Source organism: Montipora capricornis, chromosome 4 (genome assembly GCF_036669925.1).
Source record: "Montipora capricornis isolate CH-2021 chromosome 4, ASM3666992v2, whole genome shotgun sequence".
In the NCBI taxonomy this organism is placed as follows: Eukaryota; Metazoa; Cnidaria; class Anthozoa; order Scleractinia; family Acroporidae; genus Montipora; species Montipora capricornis.
This window is the reverse complement of record NC_090886.1, coordinates 9,413,863-9,423,014: the sequence shown is the minus strand read 5'-3', so window position 1 is coordinate 9,423,014 and position 9,152 is coordinate 9,413,863. Positions and strand designations below refer to the sequence as shown.

General features: G+C 41.2%; 1 long non-coding RNA gene across 1 annotated transcript; it reads left to right on the top strand.

The window, feature by feature from the left end:
• The first annotated feature begins 2,282 nt into the window (after window positions 1-2,282).
• LOC138045491 (uncharacterized) lies at window positions 2,283-6,558 on the top strand. Its single transcript, XR_011131591.1, has 2 exons — window positions 2,283-2,800; window positions 5,875-6,558. It is a non-coding gene; the product is annotated as an uncharacterized lncRNA (long non-coding RNA).
• Window positions 6,559-9,152: the final 2,594 nt, after the last annotated feature.

The following is a 9,152-nucleotide window of genomic DNA, read 5'->3' as shown; positions in this document are numbered from 1 at the left end:
ATGGTCGATCGAGAATAAAATATTTACGACATGAAAACAACATTAATTTTGAACCGTGAATATAGAATATAAAAAGTTACGATCAGCGACAAACATTCTGGGAGATTTTTGCTACGTTCAAGTAACTTGCAAAATCGAAAGTAACATGGCCGGAATTCAGCGGGCGCCGTGATTAAGTTACCGCGGCATGTTTACTCGCCAAACAGTGAAGCATCTGTGTCAAATGATGGCAAGATACCGGGTTTTTGTAAGTTTCTTTTTCTGTCAAGTGTTATAAAGTTTGACAATGAAATGAGCGAAGTCAAAACAAAGATCACAATCGCCCAACTCTTGTTTATGCAAAGTCAAAATTTACTCTCCAAGACGCGTACGACGTTATTTATCACCAGGTAATTCCATCATTTTGCAAATAGCAGCTACTTTATTATTCATCTGCGTCACAATTTTTCACTGATTTTGGGGCTCATTTTGTTGAAACTCAAGCACGCTTCCAACAGGCCTGTGAACCCTTCCTGCTTACAGCTTACAGAGCAATACTAAAAAACTCCCATATCAGATTTCAACCTTAAGCTGGAAAATTCAATACACAACACGATATTATAATTCACAAAGGCAGAAAATACCACAGAATCCTTTTCCAGCAAAAAATTTATAGAAACAAACAGCATATTTGCTCTTAGAGGCGAAAACCTCTTCCTATTTCATTGCGTGCGTGAAGACAAGAAACTCAATCGTGTCAAATTACCATGTACTTCAGGTAAATACAGCTCACTTTGATTTCGTCTCGACGGGCGATAGATTGTTGTCGAAGTCCAGTACTCGTCGCTTTTGAGATTCCTGCCTAGTTTATCCAACTGACTTTCCATTATTGAGCACCATAAGGGTATATTTTGTTTAAGGATCCACTAAAACGCCATTCGCGTTACATGACTTTCGACGCCATTGCAGGCTAAGTTAATGATTCTACTGTGTCCACCAGAGAAATCTACGCAGTTCCACTACCCTCTCGATCATAAGAAAATACGCGCAGAAGGCTCTATGCACAAAGACACCACTTGCCAGGGGAGTGACAGGCAAGACTTTTACCGACACGGAAAAAAAAAGATAAAAAAGAAAAAAATAATAAAAATTAAACAAACGAAACGCAGACCTCGACTGGGTTTGCCATAGGCAACCCAGTAAAAAGTGTCTCGTTTATGCCAAAATTATACTCTGGTTTTTGGAAATGTCGGACAGCACAGACATCGCTGTTCGCGACGTACATGATATTATTGGTTGTGTAGCTCATTTTTATGAGACGGGAAAGAGCGGAAATAAGACAGAATTACAAGCGAAAGAAGAAAAGACAAAAGAAGTGCAAACAGAGAGGAGATAATGCAATTCATAAAACAAGCAAACAAACACCAGCCCACAATTAAATTTACGGCTGAAATTTCAGATACAGAAACGACATTTCTGGATACAAACAGTGGCATTTACAAAGGCGAACGGTTCACGAGTAAATCAGTCCTTGATGTGCGCACGCACTTCAAACCTACTGAAACATTTCAAGACAGGCACATCTCCTCGTGCCACCCACCAGGAGTCAAAAAAGGCTTCGTCAAAGACAAGGCTCTGAGACTTCTCAGAACAAACTCTTCTAAAAATGTATTTGAAGAGCTCATCCAACATTTTAAATCACGCCAACATTGTAGGTGAAAGAAGTTATCCCAAGAATCTTCTTCAAAGGACTGGTACTCCTTCAAAAACCACAGGAGAGCAAACAAATCTTGCTTTTCGTTACTTAATACCACCCAGCAGCGATGAACTTGAAACAAGTCCTCATGAAAAACTGGCATTTAATAGAGCGACAACCAGGGCTCAAAGAAATCTAAAACCCTCATATATTACAAAAAGAGGGCGGTCAATCAAATATATACTCGTGAGAATCAAATTACAAAACTGAAAGGTTAAAATACGCGCTAGGGAGTCGTGTAGGCCTGTCACTCCGGTACACTGTTAAGTTTAACAAAGTGGAAAATATGAACAGATGCAATTACTACTATATAATAACGGACAATGACGCATCATTTCGGTTTCAAAACTGTGATTGCATGCGAATGCTACAATTAAGGTCAATGGGCTCGTGTAGGTTGCTGGAAAAAAAAAAAACTAACGAGGTGCATTCTAAATCAACTGTTGTTGTAATTGACGACGAGGTTTGGACATCATGCTGTGACGTTATGACCGGGATCGAGATTGGCCGATACAAACGTTTGGGATTTGGGGATAAAAGGAAATTTTGGTCGGGCTGGTGGGATTGAAGAACCCTATTGTGGACCCTCTTTAACACAATCGGGCTCATTACTCAAATATTCTGGTTTTAACTACCACTTGGGGTCGGTGGCAAGGAAGAAAATAATTAAAGTCGTCATACACGAGCCTTTGCGATAGGTTTAAGTTGACCTGAGTTGGATTTGAGTACTAAAAACATGGGAGTCACGAGCCAAGAAAAGGACTGAACCGGCACGTAGTAGCGTAGAAAAGGAAAGCAAAAAAGCAAGGCTAAACAGATGATGGCATGAGACACGCCTAGACATGTCTTTACAATTTGGCTCGTGAGTCACAAATTGTTTTATGTTCGAAGGTATCATATATAACAATAATTTATAGATCTTTATATGCTGTCTCACGACAAGTCGCGACTGATCTTACACAGTCTCCTCAGGAAGCTTGGCGTTCTGAGACTGTTAATGACTTTGATTGCGTTGTTTTTTTGGAACAGCGAGAGCTTAAAGAAACAGTGAGGGATAAAAACAAGGTAAACTGTTTTGAATAACTGATATTTTTTATTTTACTTCAGACTATGCAAGCATGACGTTGTATGCATGTAGTCCGAGGTTGTAATACCAGCAATAGAATTAATCAGTGATTTTAGAGTTGTGACACGGATTCTTCGGCTACACCATGTTAAATCATTTAGGATTTTGGCTTCCAAAGTCTTAAACTCAAGATTTGGTTTCAAAGAGTTTATAATTAGTGGCTGGCAGTAGTTTTGGAAACAGGCAATGAGTGTGGTGTTTGAATACGTTGCATTACAGTACCCAATTATAACAGGGACACCCAACGTCAATTTTCGGAAAATATCTGTTCGGAAGACGATTTGAGATCTAGAATTTTCGGAAAATTTGTTGTAAAATTTCTTGCTTGCCTGCCTGTACCAGGATTTTCGAACATCTCAAAAGTGGTACAATTGCCCATTTTTACCCCAAAAAGGTCGCCTAGAATTTTCGGGAGCCTTTTTTCTGGCTGAAATTTTCGAAAAGGTAACTTTTAATCCTTATAATTTTCGGATGACTAGACTTTCAGCTGGGAAATCCGAACAGATGAAAAAATTTTAGGGATAAAAATATGCTTGTATCTACCGTTTAAATACTAAAATACGTTTGATAATGCTATTTTTAAGTGGTTTTGAACTATATTCTCGTTGGGTGCCCCTGTTATAAGATAACTGAGATGATTCTACTCCGATGTATAATTGCCTCGAGCAAGCCGCGATACAATACAGGTGCTGTTGGCGTGATTATCATACATCTATCGCTTGGAAATGTCGCCATACTTAAAGGATAAAGCGGTCATCTTTTCGAAACAGATGAAAAGAAAATCAGTCGAGTTTTCGGATGGATAGTTTCCCAAGTTAGTGTAGAGATTTTTAATTGCTCCGGCCCTTCCTCGATCTGATCATTTGGCAGCGCACCTGAAAGACATGGGGGAGGAATTAGAGGGCTTAGGTCAAGCAAACAATGTTTCAACAAGCGCCAAGTGGAGAAAACAACAGGACTCTGACCCAGGTGGATCCAACCAGAAGTGGACTTGTTAGGCAATGGGCATCCAATTATTTTCGAAAGGACTCGGTTCTTACATGCATGTTTGTTCAAATCAGATGCTTTCACTTGTGTATAATGATCGCAGCCAGTGCCGTTTGCCATGATTGACGGCGTGTGAAACACTCGAGTTTTATCCTTTTTTACAAGTTGTAACACGTGCATAGGACTTTAATTTGAATCTGGTGATAAAATATTAGGTGTGGGCAACGAAAGAGCAACTGCAAAGCTGGCTTGCGTGTTTCGAAGGGGAAAATGAATTCCCCGTTGGAAACGTCTGAGACCTGCAAGACAAAACCAATTGGGCTTTCACAAGGTACAGGACACAACTATCATACAAACAAAGGAGGCGTAACTTAAAAAATCAGTAAAATGAAACTTTCGCTCAACGATCGACGAAAAACCCCAGAGAGAAGGAAACACGATTACTCGAACAGATAAAATGGCTGCTTTCCAACTTGCATGGATTTCGCCCCATCCTCGGAGACCCATGCAGGGGCAGTCAGTCGAGACTGGAAGAGAATTGGGACTGGCGTAAAGTTTTCAAGTAAGGCGACAAGGGCTCTTCTCATCCGGTATTGACTGACTACCCTTGGGTTTCCGAGGTTGATTTCGCCCGAACCAGGCGAAGGAGAGCGGAAACTGGAACCTAACCTCACAGTTTACCTCAGAAAGATTCTCGGTTCCCGTATTCAAGCAACTCAGTCGATGGCATAGTGTGGCGGTCACACTTCGTGTAAGGCACACAAAAACCTTAAATTTAGCTATTTTACGTTGTCGTTTTTCCGACGACGGCAAAGAAATGGACAAAAGTGCAAAACGCACGTGCAGGGCGTGCAAAGCACATTTGTGACGGTCTCGTTGCCATCGCCGTTGTCGTTGCTTAAGTTCCCTAACAATCAAGGAGACGCCAAAGCCATGAAGAATTACCTCTTCTAATGTTATTAACTTAATGAGCGTTTTAATAATAATAATAATAATAATAATAATAATAGTTCACAGTTAACTACTTTAAAATGTTCCTAGATGCCCGGGGGGGAGGAGGGGGGGGTTGGGAGGTCTGACTCCTTAACCTTTTATATACCATTTTTGGCAGAAAGATACCCCTTTCTTATACCTCCCATTGGAAAATAGTACCTCTTTCACAAACGTATTTAATTAATAACACTGCATCCCCATTCTAGCCCTCAGTCATAAGGAATGTGTGTTCGAAGTGCTTTAATGCAAGGCCCTTTTAAGTACCTAAATGACAGATTTCCCTACTCTTTTATATACCTGAAGCGTGAAAAAGGTACCCTCTTATAGGCCATTATAGGGTTTACCCGCCCTCCCCCCCCCCCCCCCCTTCCTAGGGATAGGAATTGCTGTGTTTGATGAAGCTGTTATTGTCATCTGCAAAGAAGAAGAACCTGATATTATAGATGGAAGATGAAAGTAGGCCATTTGTATGTACGATGAGCAAGTGTACACCTAGTATAGATGTCAGCAGCATGAAGCAACTGAGAGTACTATGATTGCTACTCCCCTCTGGAGAGGATGCTCGTTCAAGCAGAGGGTTAATAGGGCTAACCCCAACAGTATGTTGCCGAGACTCATATATAACCTGTTTGGAGAGAGACAACGCGGATTGAAGATTCCTGACTAAGGGAACTACCTACTACACTGTCTCGAGCCTCCAATTCTTGGATTTGAAGTGCGAGCGCTAACCATTATACAGCGCGCCTCCGGCTTTTGGAATTACAAGAACCGAAATAACATTACTGTTTGTATGCAGTTTAGGATACCGGCTCGAAGCAACCTAGGCTCAGTTGAAAATTAAGAACTGAAATGGTATAACTCTATAAGTGACCAATCCGAATGTAGCTCAAAATCCAATTCCACGACACTGGAATGAAAAGGCGCAAAGTAAAAGTTGTGCAGCTAAAAGATTTCACTCAGATCCTACAAATGGGTTGTTTTTTAAAGAGATGCAAGATTTACTGTTTCAATTTCTTGAATTTTTAATTTTCAGCTCCCTCATGACTATGAAGTTAATCACAGTGGGTGTAGTTCTCTCTGTCTTGAGCCTATTCGTACCTTCGTTTGGAAGTGTCTTTAATCGTGAACAACCTCAAGCCCACAGGTTCAATTCCACGTACCGCAAAGTTGTACGAAAACACCCATACATCAAAGCTCAGCCAGAAGACTTAAACCAGGAACCGTGCTACTGTGTTGGTTATGATTGTTTTTACTGTCCCTATGGAATGTTCTGCAGCATAGATCGAAGCGGATGTTGTCCAACTCCTGGATGCCATGGTGGGTGCGGTGATATTTGTGTTTGCCCGGACTACCCCATCTGTTGTTATGGCGAGGGAGTGTGTCCACTCATTGCTCCTGTGTGTTGCGATTTTCAGTCGGGTTGTTGCCCTTTAGGAACAGATTGCTGTGGTCCGACACTTTGCTGCAATAGAATGACTGAATATTGCTGCGTGGATAGTAGCGGATGGAATTTCTACTGTGGCTACTGCTAGACCAATTAAAGTGCTTGGATAAAAGGCGTTCTTGCTTTGTTCGTAAAAAAAAATGCCACGTTACAATTAGCTCCAATTTCACTAATCAATACTTCGAGAAGTCAGCATTGAAAAGAGAGAATGTTATTTTCCTACCAGTGCGTTTATGTTTTATAAGTTGCCTAAGAATAAATCGGTCCTGATTAGTCCCAAGTCTTCAACGTCACGCGCGAGGTGTATATATGGAAGGGATAAGACAAATAGACCCTTTTTGGCTTCCTTTCCAATCACCCTCTACCGCGACAGTGATAAAGACAACTGGCAATTAGTCAGCGCTATTTCCCTCATTACCCGGCGCTTTGATCACCCACGACCCAGAACCTACAACTCCATTCTGTTCGTGTCACGGCGTTTTCAGAGGCCAATTTATTTTTAGATTGAATTTCCCGCGAATGAGACTCCCACAGGAGGCAGGTAACCACTTCCAAGAATCTAACCTGACGTCATAGGGCCACGAACCGGAACTGACTTGGTTTTTTTTTTTTTTTTTCGGAAAAGCTAGTCTAAAAATGGATCGGTTTGTAAAAATGCCGTGACATAGGGCCAGTATGGATGGAGCTTGTAGGCTCCGGCTCATGGTTTCCTGCCTATGCATGGGTTCTTTTTTCGCGAATCACGAACAAATCATTCATTCTTGCCAACGGCAGAGGCAATGGCTCTTTCGGGCAGCAAGCCTCTTCGTCTTCTAGTTTACATTGCAACCTGTAAGTAATTGGTTTAAAATAGGGAATCTGCCAGTGTAAAACCTTCGTAATGCTAGGGGTTTTTCCCGAAGCCAGCGCTAAAAACTGAGCCCTCGAATCAAACTGACTAAACCAACACCAAACCAGAAAAAACGTACTCGCTTCAATATAAGATCACAACCACAAACAACTTAGGAGGGGGCCTGGGACTGGTGATCTTTTTTTTTTTTTGGCAGAATACCAGTTGTATTACAAAACCGCAGATCATCTCAGGGACGGGGTGCGCACCCCCTGCATCCTCCCCCTGATTGCGCCCCTGACTTCCCTTCCCTGTCAGGTCACTGAGAAAATCAATTTACGAAGACTATTCAAGAGAATATGCCACAACTGAGTCACTGAAATTTCAAACCTCTCAACAACTTGTCTAATGCCACCTTGATCTGGATATATAGCGCACCTATTTGATTGTATCATGATTACTGTGATTCAGTTTGGGCTCAAACACTTTCAGATACCGAAGTTTTAGACAAGAACACGTAAATGGAACATGCGAAGAAAAAGGAAAACAATGTTACATGTGCTTTGGATGGTCAAAAACTGGTGTGCGGCAACGCTCTACATCACTTGCTCACGGGACGGACCCCCCTATTAAAAATGTCAGAAAACAATAGTTGCCTCATGTCCTAATCATGGGCCTTTTTCACGTGGAGACCATTTAGAGTCTAGAGGGACTGAAAACGTTTGTTTTGTACCCCCTGAACTTGCTTCCAAACACAAAGGTGGCTCGGGGACGAACTCTATTGTTTCACAGTTTCAAACAAAGAATACGCCATAGGGGTTATTCAGATAACCTTGTTAACATGCCCTCACCTGAAGTCAGATTAAGCTTCTGTTACACATGAAACTTATGTGCAACGGAGCCACGAAAGAAGCTTCAGGAGGCTTTGCACCGTGTAGCATGGTCGGTTTCGTGAGACTTTATGAACTTCCCCGCGAGACAAGTTTCATGAGCTGGTGTTACACGGTGAAACTCTTGTTTTTATCACCACTGGGATCGTTGCGACCGTTGCAGAACAGGAAAGCGGTTCTACTTTTCGTAAAACTAGATACTGAAATCTTTGTACAATGTGTAAAAAAAGTTTCTCGAGCAGATTCATAGCCACCTTCACAATTGAGAAATTTTAAGGTGGCTCTGAATCCCCTCCATATAATTTTTTTAAACTTTGCAGAAAGTTTTGTCTTAGTCTGCTTATCACTTTTCAGCAATGAAAAATGGGGGTCATCGAGTTTGTTTTTGAGATATATAAAGCGCTTAAACACGAAATATAGGGCGTTTTTAGATGGTTATTTTGTTGCCATAGTAATTATTACGTCAAATTTATATGTGCATCTTGTTAAGCAATTATAGGGGGTTTCATATGGAACCATAACATTGCCGTTAAGGAAAACAGTGTTGTTTAATTAACCCTTCTAATGAGACATCCCCTCCAAATTGTTGAAACCGGTTTGAGCCACCTTGAGTCAATGATTTAAGGATATGTGAGACATTTGACGGCTGATACTGGACGGTAAAATTATTGCGATTTTGACGGTTGACGGTTAACTCCATTGACACCCTCTTGAAAAGTCCTGCAAGCCAGATTAGCTTCCAGGACTTACTTCAGCCAAGAAATTTTGATGTTTGTGCTTTCGTTTTCTGGTTTTATGAGAGCTTCTGAAGTCTTAGTATTTTAGGCGTGGTGATATCAAGTTTGAATCTGATCATTTATCTATTAAAGTAGGCAGGAGTAAGAGAAGGAAAATAGTTGCTATCGCTAATTCATTAGGGAAATGTCCCCTGCAAGGTTAGTGAGTTCGTATTTTCGTATGGTAGGAATTTTGGAAGATTGTTAGTATAGGAAATCGCACGACCTCGAGTACAATTCGTGATTAATAGGTACGAGTGATTTTGACAGTTCTCAAAATTGCACGAGCCTTTAGGCGAGTGCAATTTGAGAACTGTCAAAATCACGAGTACCTATTAATCACGAATTGTACGAGAAGGTCGTGCGATTTTT